This window comes from Falco cherrug, chromosome 5, assembly GCF_023634085.1.
Source record: "Falco cherrug isolate bFalChe1 chromosome 5, bFalChe1.pri, whole genome shotgun sequence".
Lineage (NCBI taxonomy): Eukaryota > Metazoa > Chordata > Aves > Falconiformes > Falconidae > Falco > Falco cherrug.
The window spans coordinates 46,780,674-46,805,858 of NC_073701.1; the positions used below are offsets into that span (position 1 = coordinate 46,780,674).

Consider the following 25,185-nt stretch of genomic DNA (forward strand, 5'->3'; position numbering starts at 1 on the left):
TCAAGAAAGAATTTAGGCATATTTGGAATTTTGAATTAGTCTCACTGAAGTCATCTTTATAAATTTAATTACAGGTGTACATGACATTAAATGTCATTCTGGATGTGACTCTAATGATGTCAGGGGTATGAATCTATAATAATGAATGCATAACTTTCTTTTTAAATTATACTGACCACCACACAGCTGTGGACTATGTAATCAATAGATTTTGTTTGTTTTTATCTCTTCCACAAATTATTAGAGGTAAAGGGATGGTCAACCAAAATGTAATAAAGTATTTCATTCCATTAGGGACTATGAATTAGGTGAGCAGGCCAAAAGTGACCAGCTTAATTCAGCATGATGTATCAGCAAAATAGAACAGCTGCCTTAGGGTATTAGTGGCTCAGAGCTTTGAATTTTAATCACTACATATAATTACTCATATGTCAGAAATACACTTTCGATTTAGTTACAGAACTTAAGAGTAAGAGAAAAACATATACCTCTTAAGCCTATTCTAGAATCAAGTATCAGTTCAAGGGCTATTTCCTCTAGTTGTATCAGAGTGGGCAACTGTGAGTAGAAAAAAATGAGTATATAGTTGCATTGAGCCATTTTGAACCAGTATTCAGAGTTGATTATATGAACTCTGACACTAAGGACCACTAAATGCCTTCCCTTAACCACAGCACAAAATACCTAAGAATTGCAAATGATCTTTTCTACCTTCCTCCCTCCCTCCAGTTTTCAAGGCCTAAATACTGCAGTCATAAAATCACTTCAAACAAAGTATGTCAAAGCACATGTGAAATGGCCAGTTGACGAGAGACATATCTACCTGAGTAGAATTCCCAGAAATATTTACTTGGAATAATGTTGCCTTTACCATGGCTGTGTTTGGACTCATTTTGAGGGAAATTCTGTGTACCTATTCAGGCAAAGGAGTCAAATAGAATAGTTCACAGAAAAGGACCTTTAGAAATTAATATTAAAGAATAAGAACACAGCAAATTTTGAACTTGTAAATTTGACTAGTCATAAAAAAGTATAAGTTTCTTTTAACCAGTCCTGGAACAGAAAAATACTGCATGACTCATACATCCAATCAAAGCTCTTTAAACATCTTAGATGTTGAATTTCAAATATTTGCAGTTGTGAACAATATATACACTAAAACTTACTCAGAGAAATTATCTCCTGAATACATTTGAGAAAATTATAAGATGTTCATGACAAAATCACATGCAGAAACAGAGCTAAACCTAATTAAATCCATTATTCACCATGAATTATATGAAACTTCTAGTCATCACCAATATCAGATACCAAGCTTATGAACCAAGAGTAAAAATATTTTAAAGAAAGAATAGTATCACTCACAGTAGCCACATTCAGACCCTTCCTCACAATTATATTATTTACATATATTTTTAGGTATGACAGAATACAATCAGTCATTTTTACAGTGTCTTCCATTTTTATTTTTTTTTTTTTTTAAAGAGCTCAGCATTGTTACAACTTCTGGAAGCATGCTGGATGAACTTACAATACAAACAGAAGAAAATTAACTTTGTGCCATTAACGTACTTTATTGTAAGAATGTTTTTGCTTTAGCTTTCTGGTAATTTCTTGTTAAAAAAAAAAAGACAAAGTGATTATTTGCATATAATCAATATGCACTATATATTTGGATAAACAATAGGGTCACACACCTCTATGAAAACAGATCATGAAGCATCAAAAGAAAAGCTTACTTTGTTGAATCAATGTGCAGAAAAATTACTTGTAACTTTTAAAACTGTTAATTTAGCATGAAGCCTTAAATCATAACACAAGCCCAAGCAGATATGCTCCAACAACCCAACAGTATGGCTTTAGACCTACAATCAGTGAAGTAGTCTGGGCATGGAACACTTAACCTCCACTAAGACTGTTTCCTGACGCTGGGTAGTCACTAGAGACAGAAAGAAACCTGAGTGAGAAAAGCAGCCTTTAAATTGGAGATGTGCTAATATTTCTGCATCTAATCAATAACAAATGGCTAATGTGATAGTGCTTTGAGAAAGAGCTGCGAATTCCCCCAGAAGAAATGTATTTAAGATTTGCTCCAGAGGAAAGAGGAAAGTTGTTATGAGAGCCAGGACCGCAGTTTGAACTTTGGGGATGATGGCCCACAGTAGGGCTTTTGAATATTTTCTCTCTCTACCCATGAAACTGTAAGGAGACTGCTCTCCCTCAAGTCTACAAAACACAAATTACATTAAATTCAAGGTAGAACAACTGCATTAGTAGTCATTAAAAACAATTTCTTTGAGTAATCTTTACTTCAGCACTTGCAATTTTTAAATTCACAGCCATAATTCAAGTAGATCACTCTGAGGATGGCCTGAGAGAGACAGTAATGCAGGAAGAAAGGAGACAGTATCAGGTATCTCACACAGGCAGATTTTTACTTTGTAGAGTAAAACATAAAGAGAAAGAGAGAGAGACAGAGAGAGCACTGCAATGCACTGCAAAGATGGCACTCATTAATGAGCTAAATTATTAAAATGGATGTTGTCAAATGTGAAAACTGATTATGTCTGTAATTCAGGGCTGTCCTGTAATTCAGTTTCATGATTCACCAATGGACATAAATAATAACATGAAAATTTGCCAATAGGTTACTTCTCCTCATTCACCCTTACTTCTCCAAGATAAGATAGAAGGATAACATGAAGGGCAAGCAGCCTATGGAAACAAAGAAATGGTTTCAAAGTAAAACTAGTCTTTGCTCACTAACTGTGATTCCCTCTTCATGTTTTGTTATGGTCCTGACATAACTCAGACAAAAAGAGTATGTCTGTGCTTACCTCTCCTAAAGTCATAGGTGAGTAAGATTACCAAGAACTGAAAGTTCAGGATGTCTTGAAAGATTTACTTTTATTCCCCGAAGAAAGACCAGCCACACTATGCTGAATGCATGGTAAACAGGCAGGCATATGCTGCTTCAGACTGGCATGCCGACAGAAAAGCACAGTGTGGAGACAAACATGGATACCATTCTCTAAAGAGCAAAAATCTAGATATATTACAGCAACCTGAATGACTTAAAACACAGGCACCTATGTTCATGTGAGAGCAGGAAAGAAAGAAGTTTGTTGGTTGTATTTTTGTTTCTAATGAGAGAAGCCACTAAGGAAATGTTACAGGAGTTTGGAGGACTTTGCCTTCTGGAGGGTACAGATTCCTCCAGAAGGTTCTCAGAGCTTTTTAGTCTCAAAAAGCTGAACCATGATACTCATGGAACATCACACATTGTAGAAGGAAGGACTGTTATGCATGTTATTTTTCCATATTATGCTGGAAAACAGGCACTTTGGTTTTAAAGAAAATCTTTTTCCACCTTTGCTTTTTCTTTTTTCCTACCACTTTTACAGGGGACAGAAGTGTTCTGCTTCTCTGCTAATTCAGATCTGATGTACAACACACGTGATCAGGGATATTGACAATCCAAGAAAATTGACAACTTGGCTAAGTATTTTGCTAAGTGTCTTCATTCTTTAAAAAAAAAAAAATTCCTAGGAGATTATTTTCTCTATCTTACTGTCTTCTGCAATATTTCTTTTTGTTGTTATTGATCCTCTTTTTTTTTTTCAGTACTGTTTTGATATGCTGAACATGCAATCTTTATGGAAAGTCAAAGGGGTTCACATCCTATTCTTGCTTACTCTCTTCCCCTTCCTTATTCTCCTGAGCTTTCACAATTCAGGCTATCTTCATGATTCCTTGTATAAAAGGAGGAAGACATGGTCCCTCAGCCTTCTGTTCTTCCAAAAGTTCAATTGCTATGCAGCTGACATCTCCTCTGGCCTCTTTGTGTTGTATGACCATAGGGAATGTCTTCTCACTCTCAACTGCAACATCTTGAAAAAAAAAAGAAAGGTATGAGGGGGTTAGCGGTGATATTGTGTACTCCATTTCTCATCAAGTTTTATATATGCGATATGTGAAAGATAAGTTGGCAGTGAAGCAACACTAATTTAGACCCTCTGAGGACCTCAACCTTAATACTGGTAAATCACCTCTAGGGAAATACTCCTTTTTAGATGACCAAATCAGAGTACAGCACCAGATACTGCAAACCTGCACACTCAGTCCTAATCCAGAAGGTCCTGTTTGCACTGGTTAGTATCAGTCACAAAAGATGTGGACGACCTCTTGGCCTTGCGAGCTTTAGTTTTCAGTATTTGTAAATTCAGTTAACAAGAGTCAAACTTACTAAACCAGCACAGTGAAAAAATCTTAATAACGTCAAGCAGCCAACTAAGCAATTACAGACTGAAAACTGGATATGCAGCTATTCCAGTGCCATCATCTAAACATGTTGGTAAATTCATTAATAGTAAATAGTAGATAGGCCACAAATAATTAAGTAGGCTAGTTACTTTCTAGTAAATGGATTTAATGTTTTCTGTTTCTTCTCTGGAATAACCACATTCTGCAAGGCATGTATCTTTCACAGTAACAATGTGATTCAATTTTCATTTTGGGGGCCAGCATACTTCTTACACCAGAACTGCATATTAAAAAAACCAGCAGCTTCTTAAAGTGAAATTTAAAACAATGAAATGTTCTATCAAGGATATCGTAATTGACTTATGTGGGTGACTGGTAGAGACATTAATGAACCAATATATCTTGTCCTGGATTCTGTCTGCTGAAGTTATAAAATATAGCATCTATTCCCACAAAAACCACACACCGTAAGAGCTGTGACATTAAAAAGCAAAATACCTTGTCTGGTGGCTTCATTTTTTTTCGATAGCTCTCTGTTTCACTTCTTATAGTAAGCTCTCCTGCAGGTCCAGAGAGGTGCTTTCCCTTCCAGAACAGGTGTGCTCTTTCTCTTGATCACCTTTTGAATGCTTTTTGTAATACCTGCCCTCCCCTCATTATACAGGAGATTGTTCTTTGGTGCTGTTCAATAACATAGTAGGCTCTGCAAATGCAAAAAACTTCACAATCTATTCCAAATCATTTAGGAAAAAGCAGATGTATCATCCTACCACAGAGATTAGGGTTTTTTTTCCAAACCTGGAAAGACAGGGCTTAGTATTCAGTCCCATCGGTTGTTGCTGTGACCAACTTCTGAGTGATACCTGATGAATGCTTGGAATAATCAAAATGAGAATTTGTGTTTCCTAATGTTCCGCCAGGATGCAAGAGAGCCAGTGCATCTTCTGGTTGGTTGGTTGAGGATTTTAGTAAAACTGGCTTATATAGTCATTACTGACATGTAAATAGGCCTTTTGGTAAAAAGGAAACAATCTTATCTACAAATACTGATAATACAGGTTGCAAAACTCAGCTAATTAATTAGAATGAAATCATTAAGCCTCAAGAGGTAAGCATTTGCCTCCTCCTGGCTCTGGAAGGACCTGTTGCTGTAAACCATCCAGATGCCGGAAGAGTCATATTGTCCTGGAACTAGTACTATAGCACAGAAAAGTGAAGTGGGGCAAAGTCTGAACAAAAGCTAAGGTCTGGGACTACAGCTTTATATTTGCCTGGTGTTTTTCTCTAAGCTCTTCTGGGGAAATAATCCTTTTTGTGCAGCAGGGAAAGTAAGAATTATAGTTCTCATAAAAACAAATACAGACTGCTGGAAATCTAATTCACCCATTGCACCCAAGAGAAGAAGATCAGAGATCTGGATTTGATAAGCTGCTGTATACATATTCAAAGATTTAATTTACTTTTTTTTTTTTTTTTCTTCCAGTATGATGGGACTTGTGACTTTGTGCCAGGGAATTTTTCTGTACACACAGAACCAGATTACTTGGCTAGGTTGCTCAGAAGTTGTCTTTACCTAGTAACAGAAATGCAGTAAGACTGGATGAAAGAGAGTGAGGTAAGCTGGTCTTTTACCTGCCATGTCAGGTACCAGGTTCTGCCAATGCTCCAACAGAGGGGCCCCATCAATTTGTGTTACAAAGCAAAGCAAGACAAGCAGACAAACAACCCACTGAATGAGACTAAATCACAACTTGCCTTTGGATCAATCAGCAATGCCCATTAGTGAGCCTGAAGCCTGCAGAGAAAAGCTGCTCACTCCAGAAAGGATACTTCTGTTTATGGCTAAACTGCTCAGTGGAGCAGAGCCAGGGAGTGAGCCCAGGCACCACACTGCTGATCATCCACCTTAATTAACTGGTAGACTTCTTCCTGGGATGGCCAATTAGCACTCTCTGAGGCATAGTTCACAGGACAGCCTGCTCCAGGCACCATTCTCACTAGCTAGTTAAGACATGATTACTTGGTTTTTTGGGGGGGTAAGAATGAGATTTTTGCTGAACAGTCAGCTCATGCCACTTAATTTCAAAGCCCACCAGAAGAGTCCCTAACCATGTTTAGTTAGCAGTCTAACTCAGCCTCTGTATGACTAGCCTTCTCAAAAATCTTCCTTTAAATAATCTCTAACCTTACCTGTACCTACCTTACCCAATCTAAGTCCATCAGCTGAGAATGGCCTTGATGGCTTTCTAATTGCTATATACTATTTTATCACACACAGGACTTAACTGCTTTCCTTAAATCCTTAAAAAGATCATATACTCTGCTAGTGTGTCAATGTTCTTCAGGGAGCTGAAAATAGGAAGGAAAAATATTCAAGCTTCAAAGTTGTAAATACTACTTAATAGCAAGAAGTGTTGACCAGAGGATTTCCACAAACTTTTTATATACTGTCAGCATGAAAGTTGCAGAAATATCAAATGGTACAACATTTTTTGGAGTATGTATCAATTTTCAAATTCAGAAACTTCTCCACAACTTCAGTATACACGACCTTTTCCTGAGTGAAAGTATTTTCCTTCAGAAATAAGATAAGCTGTTTTCAAATCATTTTAGAAGAAAATTCCTGCCCTCTGAATTACCCCTTGAATCAAAACCCTTGGAAACTCAGCCTCCAAAAGCATAGATTCTGACTTCTCTGGCTGTTGTCTGCTTCTGTTAGTGGGTAAGAACATTCCTTTCTTCAACATATATGATGCATGTAATGTAGTAGAAACTTGATTACAAGAGGCTCCTGGATCACTTCAAGCTGATTATAGGCATGATCAGAAACATTCTAAAATGCTTCCTGCCCTCCCCTCCAAATCAGCCCAGAGGATCTCCACACCCCTCAGGTTTGATTACTCACAAAGCTCAGAACTTTTCTGGCATATTACTCAACACTTGGTCACTGCTATGATGCAAACATTGCTCTCATCCCCAACCACTGCAAAAGAGATCAATACCAGAGGCAAAGAGGTAATTTTTCATCAGGACAAAGCTCAGTAACACAGAATCTGGATATTAGTGCAATTTTTATTCCCCATCATATGGTAGCCTTTGAACAGTAGAGGCCAAAAGCACCATCTCAAAATAAACCACCAGTTTAGCATAGTATAATTAGTCATGGGAGGTACCTGTTTCCCTCCACCAACTTTGGAGAGTGCCTACAAAGTAGCAAGGATATCAAAGATTAAAATTACCAAATCATCTATCTACATTTTCATGAACTTAAATATTACGATAACTAACAAATATCTTGCTTTGTTAACAACAAACACAAGATTTCATCTGACATAGTTTATTTTCTCATACTTGAAACTGAAAAATAACAAAATGGTAAGGACATAATATTTTGTGGAAAGTGTCAGCTTTCTACCAGCAAGCATAGTCTGATCAACTTAATATCTAGAAACCTATGACTAAGTTTGAAATTAATTTACAGAAGTGTAGATTAAACAAACAAGAACCAAATCACCATGCTTCATATACAACTCTGTTAAAAGACTTAAACTGTCACACACAAAGAAGACAAGTAGAAGTCAGATATCCTAGAAATTACTCTGAGTAGAAACACTTGAAATGTTCCTGTATCATTACCTATATCATAAAGAATCAATAGAAAAAGGTAACCTGCTGTATCTATGCACCAGTGATCCTCAGTAAAGTGATCCTGTTATACCCAGATGTTGTCAGAAAGGACATAAGCAAGTAGACCGCTGCATCTAAATACAGGAACCTGTCAAAAGATCTAAACCATCTGGAAACACTAAATAAAATTATTGATATATTCTAAACTATGTAAGCAGCAAGGTTATTACGTTCTAGAAGATTTTAATAACTGGAGCAAGAAAAGGAGTCCCTATGCACCATGCCACTGTCCTGTGGCATTCAGTTATCTCCACACATTTGACAAGGGCCCACAGCACGTCCCCTCTGGTGTCAGGGGCTCATGGAGGCCCCCCGACACTGCTGTAGTGAGGCCCTGCACAACCATCCTGAGGCCACGTCTGACCTCTGTCCTCCCACTGTGCCTGATCCTGACACCCACCCATGGGCCAACACGCCAATCTACCCTCGGCCTTCTCCTGTCCCCAGGGAGGTGCCTGGTGCCTGGGGCTGGGGCTGCCCTGCCCCACCCCACCCCCCCCCCCCCCCCCCCACTGCCCTGCCCCTGGCTGTGGTGGTGGGATGCACCTGGGCTTCAGGCCCTACCCTGGGGAGCCCCTGGCACCCTGGTCCCAGCGAGCCCCCGGCCTTTGGGACCCCACACTTCTGGACTCTTGCTAAATCTTGTTGTTTCTCTATTATCAAGATCCATTATTTCCTTTGCATCAGAAATGGTAAGACACTGCTTTAAATCTTCTGCAAAGTGACTCCCTGAAACAGTCTATGGATCTCTGTGGCATGCATTACACGTCAGCTTAGTTTGGCTTTGCTACGATTTTAAACTTCCTTCAGCATCTTACAGAAAAGTTGTGTCACTCCCAGCTGAGGCGCTGCCAGTAGCAGGGAAAGGCGCTGCGGTGGCGATAAGGGGGGTGCTGCCCGCATGGCACCCTGCTGCCCACCCGTGAGGCACAGCTGGTGGCTGAAGCGCCGTGGCACAGCCAGCGCGGTGCCAGGATTCCCTGTGCCATACCTGCCATACCATGAGACTGGCAAAAGATTCCTGATGGAAGTCACTCACGGGCTGAGACGTATGTAAGCACCAACTAAACAGTTACCCAGACGTGACCGCAGCCTGTGCTGCCATACCTGGGTAGCGCAGTTACTGACAGCAACACACACACCTGTGATACGATGGATTTTAACAGGTATACCCCTGGGTAAAACTTGGGATTAAACTATTTAGTTCTAAAGGATAAACCAGCTTCCACCAGGTAAGCCAGGATGTGTGAGACCCCTGAAATCACATCTGTGCACTGCTGTGCGGATAATCAGAGCCCCCCTGTTGATGCGGGACAGCAGGGAGAGTCTGGCTTCCTTGCTTTTTACCTGACCAAATGGAAATAAAATGTAAATCACCCACAATAAAATACAGACATAGCTAATTTTTCTTCTGCTAGAGTGGACAGAAACCCTCATCATGAGTCAGGAAGTCACTGTGCTAAGCACTGCACAGACAATGAGGTGATCCCTGCTCTGAGGAGTTTACAATATTAATATAGTAATGTCTACAGAGTGAGCAATGGAAGAAGTAGCAGGCTTTAATTTACAGTTGATGTCAAATTTAGAAAGCAATCCAAAAACCTAGATATCGTAGAATGTGAACTTGCCAAAAAAAGAGCAAAAATGTTGGAAAGAAACAAGACGATAATGGAAGATGTATATCACAGCAAATATCTAGGTCATTCTTGCCCATACTTTGTATCAACTTTTATAGTAATTTTTTAGTTATGTATAATAATAAAGTAAAACACAGTAATAAGAGCAGGCTGCCAAATAGTATTTACAGCACAAATCAAAGGGGTAGGCTAGAGTACACATTAAAATTTAAACCTTTCATCTGCTGCTTGTATGACAGTATTGTGAGAAAGACAGAAATGGAGTACTTTTGGCACTAATTAAAACTCCCTGTTGAGATCCAAGTCTTTAGAATTTCATATGAAGTGTTGTTATGGCAAGACAGTAATCAAGATGAGTTTTGCTATTAATGAGACAAAAAGGACTGGGAGTTAAATATACACGTTTGTCACTGCAGATAGCACAGGAGATTTTTAAGGTGGTTTAAGGAATGTATATACCTTATATCAGGGTAAAAATCATGCTGAAGAAACAAATGTTCCTGCCTTTTCTGGAATACTAGGACACAATGCAATGAGTGGAAAAATAGAGGAAGAAGCAAAAAAGCATCTTCATTTTTTTCAAGCAGTTCTTCACAAAAAATATTCTAAGAACTAGGCTTGAGAAGACTGTGTAGTGGAAAAGTGTAGTTGTTCACATACCATTGTTGACCTTTCCTACTAAATTACTGGTAATTGTTTTTAAATACCTCCTTTGTGTTAGGAAGTTTCCAGCCTCTTTATGGTGGTCTAAGAACATTTAGCAAACTGTTAAAAATGAGATAGCATAAAAACCAAAATTACAGTCAAATTAACCAAAAAAGGACAATATTCTAAAAAAAAAAAATATATATATATATATATTTGAAAAATATAATTTTCAGGCTGACAGCATCCATATAAGTTCACACCCTTGTCAGGGTTGAGATACCCTCTGAGACTGATGTGTGGATCTACAGGCATAGCAATAAATTAAATATGTCCAGGAATGTTCCTTTATATCAAGATGAAATTGTATGAAATGGGCTGCACTGGTGTTAGTAAATTCTGACTCTGCGAAGCTGAGGGGCTGCATTGCTGTGGGAGTGGCCTCTAAAACATCCTAGCTCCAGAACCATGTCTGGGAACTGGGAACAATTCTAGTTGGTACACATCAAAAGGGTACTTGGGTCCTTCTGAATGTGTGCTCTAGTGTCTGGACACACTTTTTGGACGCTGATTGATTTACTAATATGGACATAGCTGGGGAATTCATTGCCCTGAAGTCACAATTAATTTGGTAATGTACCATAAGCCAGAGAGGCTATGTCAGTTACTTGCTGGTTATTACAGCTAGTACAAACCCACCAGGAGTAACAGAAGCTTATGTGGAATTTAAGAGGTAATACCCTGGGTGCTCCCGATGGAAATGCATACAATAATGCCTTTGCAAAACATGTGTGAAATTGGAATTCTAGTCAAAACCATTCTTGAAAGTTTTCTGACTCTAGTGCTGTGCTAAGGTGTCTTGGTGTGTAAAGAACTAACAAGACAATTCTAAATCTGCCAGGCTGACCTGTCCCATTTGATGTGTTCTCCTGAGAAACAATATACCATAAGAGGTTACTCTAGAAATAAAGTGCATAATGACAAACATTGTTTAAGATATAATAGAAAAATTCTTTTGAAATACCAAGAGAAAGAAATGTACTTTAAGGCTTCTGATTTTGAGATCAATTCTGGTAATACCGTTTATGAACCATATGAAAAAGTTATTCGTGCCAACATAACTCACCTCTGTTTCTTTATCTTGAGGAATAAGACAAGCTTGAAATGTCCAGATTTGGCAGAAAATTATTTTGTTTTCACATAACATGTAAATTTCATTGACCATGAATAATGACATTCTAAAAGTATGTACTATTTCTTTGTTTAAGGTAGGGCTTGTGGGCAGAACTGAAGCATAGTAGTGTTGCTTCACCTATTGTACTGCTTGGGAAAAAAAAAAAAAAAAAAAGAGAATGCTCCTTGCTAGTTCTTCACACCCACAAAAGCCTTTGGATTGGTTACAATGATAGCCCCTGGGTATGTCAAGCAACAGTATTCAAAACATTTGAAAAGTAAACTTCCACTAGTTGTTAACTCATGAGATTCTGGGGTTTAATCATGAAGACTGAGTAGGGGTTTTTTTGGTATTTCAAAGGCACATCTGTTCCAGCTTCACTAACAAATTCTGGCAGAAATAAATGTCGCAAATCCACACATTCCTGCACCCAGAACTGGCTATTCAGTGCTTAATTACATTACATTAAACGCTTGGTTCCAAAAAGAATTAATTTCTCTCCATATACACATTTCTGTGTTGTAGTATCTAGTTCTAAGTCGTCTTATGTCTGTCTAGAGTAACAGAGGTCACAAGGGTGTTTAAACCAATCACAATTCATCACACATTTGTTCTTCTATTTGCGTGGCATTTTTAGATGAGCTTTCCAGAGCTTTAAAAATATTTACATCATACCTTTACCATACTTCTGATATGGATGGTTGTCTATGACAAGATGAAAGAATGAGTATGAGTTTTAGCAAAAGTGTACCACTTATTCTGATAAACATTTTGCTAAGGTACCTTCTTCCTTTATATAGAAAGATGGAGCTTTCTATGCCTGCCAGACAAATCAGAGCATTTTTAAACATGTCATAACGCTTTTCAAACTGGTTTACTCTTCTTGATGAATGTTTTTTGGATGTGTTTGCTGTTGCAGTCTTTGGAGGTCCTTGTGTACAAGGAAATACCTCTAGTTCTAGTCTTCAATAACTGAAGTAGATCCCATTCTACACCTACCATGAAAAGAAGAAAGAAGGTTATTCTGGTAAAGTAGGGTACCAATCCACTTTAAGTTCTCCGCATACATTGTGTGGCATGGCATCAGATGAATACAGCTGATGAGTAGATGTTCTGCAACTTTAATAGCAAATGCACAGCCTGATTTTACGAGCTTTCTTAACAGTGGGTTAAAGAAATAAAAACTTCACCTGTAGAAAGTATCCATAAGTTCCGGAGATGATGATCATGTTACTTGAAGGAGTGCGATTAAACCCTAGATACAAACCAGCACAAACATGAGCTCAGATAAGTGTGGCCCAAGCACAAATTAGCAGTGATTGTATTATAGAAACTGTAAAATCAAAGAATCATAGAATGGTTTGGGTTGAAAGGGACCTTAAAAACCATCTAGTTCCAACTCCTCTGCCATGGGCAGGGACACGTTCCACTAGACTAGGTTGCTCAAAGCTCCATCCAACCTGGCCTTCTCTTCCAAAAAGTAAGTTCAAGAACTAGAAAGGGCAGAAGAAATGGAAGAATTTATGAAACGTTCTTGCCTCTTGCTTCCCACTTTTTGTGAAATTTGATCTAGGGTTTTTTAAAAAGACTTATTTTTGAGCACTAAACATTTAAATTGGAAAAACAATGGCAGATTAATTATAATTGTCTGTAGTGCATGATATAAGCTCTCATTTCTGGTCTGATGGGAGTTTGTGTAGTATTGTGGAGCTGTGGGTCAATGATTTCTAATGGCTCAGCAGGGCTGTTGTCCATAGGCTTATATATGCTGCATACAAGCCTACATGTGAGCACATATACTAAGGTAGTTTAAAAAACATTAATTATTAGAATTGTTTTTCTGGTGGGCAGACTTGGAATTTATGATACCTGTTCTGTTTTATTTTCTGTCATATTCTCCATAATATACTGTCAATTTCTCCCATGAACGCTCCTATGAAACTCATTCATTAGTGTATTAGGAAAAATGCAAACACAGCTGAAGCAAATGAGTTCTGTAGTCTGTTTGTGGAAATATTTGGAGTAGTTACCTAGCATTAATAACACGGTAGCAAAAATAACATGTGACACCAGAAATGGAAAAAAAGACTGAAAAACTTCTCATGCTCTTTTTTAATAACACCCCCACCCCCCCCACACCCCCTGTTTTGTAGAACCAGCACCACAGTCTAAACCTACTCAAAAGGGCAAGATCTGTAGTAATGAATAACACCTTTTACCAGACCAGATTGACACATTTGGGAGATACAGGCATTTGACCACAAAGGCCTTTTTCTAGGTCTAAAGTAGCAAGAGCAGCCTTTAAAGATGAATAGAAGCTAAGAATATGCAAGCTGCATATTCGAGTTGCATATCTCAGGCCAGCTGAGAGAAAGAGTAGTTGGTATCTGTGAAACAGAGAAATTGCAAAGGGAAAAGGTGATAAATATAAGCTGATTTTAATAAAAATGTGAGTGGCTGCACTGGGCCATAGCAGAGCTCTAGAGCAGAGATGTGATTAAATTAATATCCTACCTTAAGCAACAGCCTATACAAAAAAAGTTCCCATGACTGCACAGTTGTTCATTTTCTGTTGTGACACACCACCTTAGATGATAACCATGTTTTACATGCCATAAACTTACTCATTTATAATTCTACTAGATTGATGATGCCTTATATAAAAAAACCCACCCTAATTACAAGTCCATTGTGATTACAGTTCAAGTTCACAAGTTCAGTAAGTTAATTTCGAAGGCTAAAGTAAAACATCGCTCTAGCAGTTTAACTGATAAATACTAACTACCAAAGGAATTACACAATATTAAAGTCATATTAAAGTCTCTTACCTTGGTCTTATTTGACCAAGGGTTTTTTATCCTCCATCAAGAACTATGTTATTAATACCACCATTCAGAATATAACTAAATGTTTGTATTCTGACATAATCAGAATAGTTAGGAAAACAAAAGAAGAAAAAATGCAAAAAAAAAAGAACATAGAATTGCTGCGCACTAACATTCTCGATCCTTGCTAGAAGAGCACCAGAACCACCTAGTGGAATTTTCATTTATTACAATGACTCTAAAATGCCATCTTGTAAGCCGTATAGCAATATATACTGTTTTACAGGAAAGTTAATATGTGGTATCGCCACTGAATCACGGCAGTTAGGGCTGGGGGGACTCCTGCTAGGTTTCTGACTTGTCCTCCTGTCATGCAGGGATATTACTCTATTGTACACTGTTTTTCATCTGCTTTAAATGAATCAAAGGATGATGTTTACACTGCTTATGCTGATAGACATTTTTCTATCTTTTCATATGTCACAATTTTTTTCCCTTTAATTCATTTAAAAGTGTCTTTTTAATGTAATCTTGGTTTTTTTAACATTTGAATACATTACTCTGACACCCTTCTGTTTTTGCACTTCAAACCTATAAAGTTCCGTCATGTTCCTCCAGTACTCCATAGCCGTATTGGTAACATTATTCAATCCTTTTATTGGTATCTTCTAAATTGGCTTTCTCAACTGTCTGGTGAGCTTTTTGTTTTTTCTTCTCTCAGTTCCTACAAGCACATCTTAGTATCCTTCTTGTGATATGTCCAAAACTGTACAAAAATGATGCACAGAAATATCAAGGACAATTTGAAATATGTTTTGACAACATGTCTTTTTATAACTGTAGAATCATATTCAAACTTTTTTGTATTCCAAACTAATCTCAACAATATGGGCAGGAGTTGGTGATTCTGCATGTATGGCTCCTCTGTTTTCCGTGAGTAGGAAAGCATTGTCAAATTTCATTCCTTCTTTGCCATATACATACACATTTTCTAAGAAAACACTAGAAAAATGTAAGAGCTTTCTAGGTTTCAAATGTAAAGCAGATATATTAGTTGAACCTGGGAGATATAAAGAGCTATATTTTCATCATGTTCTTGGTTTAACTGCCAAAGAGAGAATTAATTTTTATTATCTTGCAATGAAGTTTACAAAATATCATCTTACATGAAACTTATCCTTAGGAAATGCACACAGGTTCAAATCTGTAGGCATAGCTGTAAAGAGCACAGCTGTTAGAAAATCAGGGTTGGTGCTATTTGGATGGGACTTACTGTGCCTGAATAAGAAACACAAGCCCTGGATAGAACAAAGGAATTTAAAAAGAGCACCTGAAAATCTGTTTCATATGGGATTATTCTAGACTTTTTTACAAAAATCTCAGAAAAAAATAATTTATTTACTTTGGCTGTGTTTTCAATATATAGCTAAGAGTGTGGGTTTAAAAGGATATGGTAAAAGTTGTTCTGTTTTGTGATACAAATGCCACAGAAGTCATGGTACAAATGCCACAGAAGTAAATGAAGGATATAGTTGCAGGACTGAAAAAAATCCAGATGTATGATACATGATGTTCATAAGGAGTAGGTAGTATTTAGCAGTCTGGTACATCGAGTGGTTGGTAATGATAAAATGTGTTGGTATATGATGGTGTGCTACAATAAATTTCTCCGAGTATACCAAGACTTTCCAGTATGTTTCCACAACTGAGAAACAGATTTCTAAGCATAAAAAGTTTAATCTCAGAAGTTTCAATACTGGGACTGTTCTTTTCCCCTGACTATAGCTTATTATTTTTCCTGGGTATCACATTTTTAGTCAATAATTTCTATTGCGTTTTCTCATGTATGAAGCCATGTCCAGATTTAGAGTGATATTCATCTTACGGAATATAAAATATCCACAATAGACCTCAGTACTCACATAAGGCTCCTTTTAATTTAGCAGAAAGAAATAAGCACCTTTAAGGCATGACTCATTTGGTGCAATTTAAGCATTTACTTCAGGACGACATGAATCATATCAAAGAAATGACTGCATATCTTCAATGATTATAGCAAAAAACTAAGCATGTATCTCCTATGACTATGTCTGAGTCATAAATATGAACTTCACTGATAAAACCAGCAACAGAAATTTTATCCCTTCCTAGGTCCATCTTTCACTAAAGTAGAATATGACCTAGCATGTTCAATACAGGTCAAAGAAAACACTAATGACTTTTTTCAAATTCTAAAATTTCAAGTGATCATCTAGCTATAGGAAATATATTTTCAAGATTATACATTTGTATACTTTAATTTTTAAATGTGACTTTTTTTTATAATTTGAATTTAAAATTTTGAAAAATTTATTTCAAAATTTTCTTTTCAGAACTGTGATACTGTTACGAAAAACAGTGTCTGTTTCTTAAGCCAATTTGTTTTAGCGTAAAGAACATAATCTGAGAAGTTTCCAGTATATCCATGATTGAGTACTGTAACACCAATCATTGCAAGGAACTTAAAAATTAACACATATATATGAAAAGCATAGGCTCTTCCAAAAATGCACTACACTACTACACTTCCATCCACTTAATGAGTGGAATATGTAAAATGACTAATTAATCTAATGCATAGGTGAAAGACACAGTTATGAATTTTGCCCAACATGGCTCTTTTTTTGGCATAATTTAGTAAAGATGCTCTTCAAAACCCTTTTCAGAAACTTTAAGCATTTTGGGAATGGTTGGTTAGATGATGCACTCTAAAATACTGAAAAATATAACTGAAGTTCCTTCTGTTTGTTCATGGGAAGAGAGAAACTGATTGGGTCAAACCACTGTGAGAATATAATTGCTCTTGCGTTTTTTTTTTTTTTGCTTGTGCTGTAGTACCATACGAAGGCTGGCAAAGGAAAAGTCTTAAATAATAAAAGCCAGAGGAGGAATGACACAAGCAAGTTAAACATAACACATGAAGCAGATTGGATATGTATATATTAAATCATATCAACCTATTAAATAATTGTGTAATGCTTCTTTTTTTATATTACTATGTATACAGCTTTATGTATGTAAACACTTCACTGCACCTTATGGCAACAGTCACTTCAGTCCACACATTTAAAACATCCTCAAGAGCCTCATGACAAACAATGGACTGAATAAGCATGCTGGGTTACTAAAATACAAGTAAATAAAGTAAGTTTTATGAGGAGATACAGAACTCCTCCAGAACTTTACAGGCACACATGCACACATGCACACCGACATACGTACTGCCAAACCAAGTTCTCAGCTGCTTGCAAGACTGCTTTGGTGAAAGCACCAAAGGTACAAAGCCTCCAGATACGCCCCAGAATGCACATTGCGCTGACCAGTGTTTGTTCTTTATGGACCATGACAACTTACTTTCAGTACGTTAGCTAAACAGGATTAGGAACTCAGGTGGGAAACTCACAGTGAGAGCAAACAGAGCTCTGAAGCATTTTCATGAAAACTGCCCTTGAGATAGAAAGGATGAAACAGAAGAAATGAACAATAAGAATTGATTCCACATAGTATTTTCCAAAGCCAAGTGTCAGCTAGCTTCTGAGAAAAATAAAGCATACTACATTCTTATTATTATTTTACTAGTTGCACGTAAAAACTGACTATAGGTATTATCAGTAATACTAATCTCTTTTACAATTCATTTAAATGATTTGTTAGACAGAGATATCTCCTTTACTGCATCATCCTACACTCACTCTGACAGATAATTGGGAAAGGTATTAATTTTTTTTTTAAAAATTGCTACTTTCAAGACAAAGATTGAATCCAAGTACAAGACTTCAGATACTCAGAATTATGTCCGTTTTGATTCTGATGGCACATTTTTGCAGTATTAGTAAACACACTTCTGACTCTCTTACTCATTTAAACTTACCTTGACATTTCCCCATCAGATTTATATTCCAGACCCTCTGAGTACATTTACTGTCTTGATAATTGCTACATGCACAGTTATACAAAGTAAGTGAATTCCAGGACCAAATAAAATTCTTCACTTCCCTATTAATGGGTCTGTACTAAATTATAAGCAATATCTTCTTTGATTCTGAGAAGAAAAATACAGTAGCTCATTGTATACTTACACAGAAAAAAAACCTGTATGAGAACAAAACCATGGAATGCTAAAATGCCATTGCTTGTGGAAATATAAACAATTGTCAGCAATAAACACAAAATCTCATCCATTTTGCTTAACGGTGTCTCCTGCAAAACAGTGAAGGGGTTTTATCCTTGACACATTGGAATAATCTGTATTAAACCCCCGGGGAAATGCAGAGAAGATAGCAGCCAGTTTGCTTCTTTTCCTTATCTGAATTCCAGAGACCATTAGAAATCTTATGGTGAAAAGCTGAAGTACATTATACCAAAATCCCCAGGAAAATGTTTTGCCCTGAACCTTAGCTTAAATGAAACATCTTCAAAGAATCTTTTTTAAACTCTTTCTCACATCAAGGTATTCTTGACACAAATCTTCTTACCTGAAATACTATCCAGTGTTTTATTTCTTTTATAATATATATGTGGTCATCTTTCGTATTTTCTGTAAATTATAATTTTGATATCCTGTAATTGTTTATTAATAACAGTAGTCAAAATACTGAGATAAACTATAATTTTAGATCATATTTTAGAGAGTGTTATAGGAGGTCTCTATCACTCCATAAAGATGACTCCCTGCCACTAAGAGCCAGCAAGTTCATTTCAAGACTAAAGGAAAACATAGAAAACCCAATTGTGAAAATACTTTTGAATATTTGCAACTCTTTCTATAGCTATGTAGTAATTTCTTTACATTTTAGACAGACATAAAGGACTTAATATTTTTCTGGTTTATATGTTACTTATATGTTCTGTGTACGTTACTTCATTATGTCTTGCTAAATCCATTAGCATCTAATGGCAGTTTTTTTCCCACTCTTGCCATCTCATCCTTACATATTACTCCCTCATTTACTTCTAACTCTCTTCAGTTCTCAGTGCCTGTTTTCCATGCTTCAGTTCTAGTGAATTTCCAAAGCCAACAACTCCATATGCTTAGAGGCATATTAAACTGCTGTAATATTTTTTTTCTCACACATTAAGTCACATAATATGCTTCTGCTTCCCAGGGAGCCACAAATTAACAACAAAAAAAAATTGTTCACAGATCAGACTAGATAATCCAAGATAATTAATTTTTTTTTGGTGAATGTCACATACTGGTGCTACTGTATACTTTGCTATTGAAACCAGGTAAGAAGAATTATTTCTGCTTGCAAATTGCTGCTCAGCTTCTAAAGTGTAGATCTATCACTACTCTTTAAAAATGTAAATTTATGAACTAGCCCAGTGTTTTGCCATCCATCCTCCTCAGCTATGGCTTTGATGTTTATCTATTGCTTACATAAATCTTACATAAATCTAACTCATAAGACAGAAAGCACAAACTACCTTGTGTTTGGTTATGTTCACTGAAAACACAGTAGAACCATATTGCATGTGGGAACACAAATGCTTTAAAATACTTAGCTCTGCATAATTGTTCTTTTGCTTTATGTGTGCATGTGAGTGCATATGTATTTCTTTGTGGCTTACTGGAGATGTAAAGTGTTTTAAAGGAAGACCTTATGACTGTGTTTTCCATCTCCAAGCAGATCATGCACGTGGAAGAGGGGATGATGAGAAAACTTTTAATGATAGAGACTGCCAGACAGTCATTAGCTCCTCTGCAACTACACATTATTATGATTATTGATTTTCTTGCTTTAAATGGTAGCATGGAGCCTAGAGCCTGAGAAAATGACGATGGCCAGGAGCTTGGGCTGACTCCTCTAGAATGATAAAAATTGCTATTTGGAAAACTGATGTATGTCCTTTCCTGATTAGTATGTTCATGTAACCTGACTCTGGCTCAGACAGGTTCTGGTCAGGCTTTCAGTACTTGAACAAAAGTATAAGTAAGGTCTAACTATATTTTTTCAGTAGCTTCTGTCATAAGTGCATCTGAATCAGATGCTTGATTCATCAATGAAAAAACACAGATAAAACACTGTAATAGTTTTTGAAACTGACTTTCTGTTTTGAACTCCATAAATCTAGAAAGATCTCTCATTTTCTGTTAACAGAGTAACAGGTTTGCGACAGCTATATTGCAATTCATCATCTGAATACCATTTTGAACATCATTGCACATAAAAACCTCTTTAACTGCATTTTCTCAAATTATTTTTCAAATTACATACAACATACTACTTTTGGATGAATACCGCGTTTTTAAGATCTCTACATGATATGAAGAACAGTCTTTAAAATAAGTAATGAATAAGAAAAAGTACAAACTGAGGTAGGAATATAAATCAGGAGTTAAATGTAGATAACCTTGCAATGACTTGATCATTATGAAAGGGATCACAAATATCTGTCAAGAACTGTTTCAGCGGTGTAAACACTGGGGCCGCCAATATGTTATTTACATCTGTAGAAAATTGGTAACTGGAGATAATGTTATATAATTTTGAAATAACACAGACTGGATATGAAAGGTTGTTCGGCACCACTAGCTATTAGAATTTTGAATTGCCCTTTATGAAAAGTGACTGAAACCTTATTCCTTTGAAAGTTAAAAATGAAGGACAAAATCCTTGAAGACGACTTGAAGGACTCAACCTCTATTAGCTGTAGGCTGCAACAGAACCTTTTATAACTGTTTACTTCCCCTCATTTTCATTGTGTGCAAAAATTCTGACCTTACTTCTATTAATAATCTCATTATGCCTTTTTTCACTCTTTTTTGACATCCAGGACTGCATCTGTACAATACAAATGCAGCAAATGTCCAAGCTAGCTCTGAACAATGTGAGAAAGAAGAATCAAGCAGAAGACCTGTGATAATGCTGCTGTCCTATTTCTGGCACACTAATCACTCTGATAGGTCTATATAGCACAGCACTGCACTTGCTTTTACACCTGAGAATGTTACAAAATCTGATGTACAGGGAAGATGTTTCTGATCTTCAACAACCTTATAGCTAAAATGACTGCCATTCAGTCCTCTATACCTTTAACTACTAAACCCGGCCGCGAACAGAAGAGAAATTATGCTAGTCAAGAACTGATACACTCTTGGGGATTTTTATTGGAAATACCAACTCCTTACAATGTCCTATAAAGCAACGAGTACACAGACGTAAAAAAAAATAAGATTTAAAACATTTTAAAGAGGAATGATTTCTGCCTTGCACACTGTTGAACGGGAGAGTGAGTTGAAAAACACAGTATTCTTTTAAAAGAATCAAAATAGTACTGCAGTCCTTGATAACATTATGTAATAAATTCTGCAGCTTTATTTCTTCACAAACAGAGGATACTTCTTTATGATTTTTATCACTGCAAATTTCTTCAAAGTATTGCTTTACAACATTAACATCACTGTGTTCCTCTTTGTTCTTATCTACCATGAACTTCAGGTATTTTTCACTGACCTTCAATTGACATAATCTGTTTTAAAAAGCCATAAAATAGAACTATGTGAGGTAGGTTTTGGGGGCAGCAAATGCAGGCATTCAAAACAAGCAATTTATTTCAGCAAAACTAGCACAAATACTGTCTAGAAAAGAAAAATTAAATCATAATGAAATTATTTTAGAGGAACTACTTTTTACTATAATCTACAATTATTACTGTAATGAAGGATGCTATCCTAAGACTGCACGTTTGGGACTCCACATTCAAAATAGGATGTACATAAAATTTTTAAATTAATCTCAGATTAAAGGATCTGTAAAGGGACATTATTTTAAAACAGAAATCCAATTTTCTTGCTGGCTCACCAGCACTGAAAATGTTAAGCTGGTAGAATACAACTCTTTGTCTAGGGCTTTTCTAAGCTACTGAAGGCAGAACAAGTTGTTGCCTAGGACAACAAAATATTTAGTGACTATTTATTTCACCTGTTTTTGCAGAGAACTTGTGGGCTGGGAGGAGAGGTTATTTCCTAGCTTTTTTAAAGGAAATAAAAGTCTTGCATTGGGCTGCTTCTGCTGTACTCCCTGGAAAGGAGAACACATTCTGAAACTTGAAATATGAACCTTCTTATAGATTACTAAGATTTTAGACAGAAAATCAGATGATAAGGCAATTTATTTGCTGCATGAATGGAGAGTGGTTTTGTTAGGATACTTCAGAGACAGTACCCTCCCCAGCACTAGGCAGAATAGGCTGCTTTATAATGCAAGATAATTTTTTTATTAAATCAATCATTTGTGCTACCTAGTGTGTTATAGGACAAGAAAATGATCCTGCAGGTGGAACACAATAGGTGCTAAAACTGCTCAGCTTTGATTATTGGTGCTAAAAATTTCTGCCAATCACTACCTGATTATAATTTGTTTTGAAGAGAGAGCGTGGGGCAGAAGGAAAGAAAAAAGAGAAAAAGAAAGGGAAAAAGGCTCTGTTTTTAAGAATTCTAACATAAGAGCAAAGATTTACTTCAGAAAAGAGGTAAAAGTGATAAATAATACCATTTTGATATTACTAAAATCCTTACATTTAAAAATAAAGGAAGGAAATGGGAAACTGACAAAAATCGGCAAATTTCAATGGCTAGATTTACTCATCAAACACGGTTATTTTACTATCACTTTTTCATCAGAAAACACTCTTTTTTTATTATTTCCATAACAGAAGGAAATATAAATACATAATTAGGGAAATTATTTCAAAGTACTTATATAATGTCTTCTATTTAAATAAACTCTAGTGCAAAATGACACCAGATGGATTACAAAAGGATCATTATGCTACCAAAAAATACATGCTTTGAGAATGTTCACAGTGCAAATGTTTTCTCTTTCTTTCTTTACCATGTTGTATTGTAAACTGAATACAGTACTGTATTTTAACTAAAAGAAATGTTTTTCCTCCCACTTCTCCTTAGTCTGAGCACTGTCACGATCCAAGGTGGGAGTGGTAAGAGGCAGAGTGGATGGTTTGAAGAAGTCGCCATGGTTTATGGTGTGTCCTGATCTTTTTTAAGTAACAGTATAGAGGAAAGAGGATGATGCATTTAAAAAGTATTTTCCATTACCATAAGGAAAAGATGGAACTTTGCACATCAAATCACTCAAAGGCTATGTGATTACCACCTATGCAAAATGTTACAGACGGAAACTGTACCTAAAAGTTAAACATGTTATAAAGTTACAATACTAGCACATGTATTTGTTGAGGAATGAGAATTCTAGAAACAGCCACTGCAATATGACAACATAACAGTTTCTAAATGATCAGTTACATCCACATTCTTTTAGGAGCTGACTGATGGAGCTGCTACCAGTATTTAAAACATAAAGAATCTGACTGAAAAAAGAATAATTTTCAAATGCAAGATCCAATGGAACAAATTTACTGTATGATTGCAACAGGTAAAAATTTAATTCTTGCAAATGAAACAAAGATGTGCATTATTGAAACCCTTTTGAGACCTTTGTGGGTGCCCTGGATGAAATCTATGCAACTATTGTGAAAGGAAAAAATTTGCTATTTGCATATCACATAACTTTTCCTGTACATGCAATGAACCTACTGATCCCATTTCAAAGGGAAATAGAGTCATTTAGAGAGTTATCCTTTGTATTTACAACTGTAGCAGCTGACACATTAATGTAATTTGCAGCATCGTTCTAATGTAGAAGCAACTGAGCAAATCCATATACGTCTTACCTCATGAAGAAATAATGCATCGTGATGAAAGCTATTCAGTTCCAGACCCATCTTCAGAGTATTTGATTTGAAATACAGAAACTTATAAGATCCTGTTGTCAAAAAATGTTTAATATTTGGTCCTATTATTTATATTAATTAGGGTAGTTTTGTAAACAGAAGAGCCAAAGAATTTGATATTGAAAGTTTCTTTCATATTTCCTCACACCAGTCAAGGTTGTGCAATAAGCATTTCAAAACGTGTAGTTATGTAACACCACCCCCCCCATACAGTAGTACACAAGATTTACTTAAATGTCTTAATGTATCTTATATATAGACTACTACTTTACTAATGAGGGAGAAGACCCAAAGTTCAGTCTGCCTGGCAGAGAATTTTAAAAATTCCCATAAAAAATTCAAAGGCTAGAAATATCTGTTCCTCAGTACAACCGGCACATTTGTTTTTGCAGGATATCAGAAACATTCTCAAGCATTTTATGTTACCTAGAAACTGTGAAATACAAGGCTTCTAGTTTTGCACAAGTACATCAACACGGTTGTCTCTACAGAAGTGGCATTTGCATTAGAAATGTGATAATCCATCACTTAGCTTGGTGAATTCTTTATGTTCAATTATACACATTTATATATAAATACATACATACACACATGTGCATGGCTGTTTTAAAAGTATTTGTTCACATAATTAACTTCAAGTACTTTCTTAATCAAGTACACTAGTAATATGCTCCTGAATGTTTGGAAAGAGCGAACAAAGAAGGTCATACAGAGATTTTTCTAAACTCAACAACTATAGAAGTTATTTTTACCACTACCCAATAACTTGAGATCCCACAGCTGATTGCTAATGCAGACTCATGGTCTTGAAAGTTCTTCTGATTATCAGAATTGTTGGAGCCATTTAGAAAGCAACTACCGGCAGAGCTATGGGCATTTTTATCAGTCAGCAGTATCTCTGGGAGATTAGAAAGGATGGTGGCTCCAAGCACTCTTAATTCTTTTCAGTGATCTGAAATCTAGCTTAGGCTCTGAGGTAGAGAGGAAAAGGAACAGGAACTGCAGGTTTGCAGTTGCAATGTCTGAAAATATGTTACTGAGATGTAATGTTTCATTCCTCTTCAAAAACCACATCTGCAAAGTGGCACACTTTAAAAATTAAGAAGTAACAAGAGAAGAAGAGTTGCAGAGTAATTTGTCAAACAGAATCTGAAGGACA

The 25,185-nt window shown here is 36.4% G+C and overlaps 1 protein-coding gene and 1 long non-coding RNA gene across 6 annotated transcripts in view; both read right to left on the reverse strand.

Moving 5' to 3' along the window:
- Positions 1-25,185, reverse strand: part of ANKS1B (ankyrin repeat and sterile alpha motif domain containing 1B) — a 441,494-nt gene that overhangs the window by 125,881 nt on the left and 290,428 nt on the right. The window lies entirely within an intron of this gene.
- On the reverse strand, positions 1,493-24,118 carry LOC114017220 (uncharacterized). The gene is made up of 3 exons (XR_003562127.2): positions 23,967-24,118; positions 4,762-4,966; positions 1,493-3,890 (listed from the first exon to the last, which is right to left on the reverse strand). It is a non-coding gene; the product is annotated as an uncharacterized LOC114017220 (long non-coding RNA).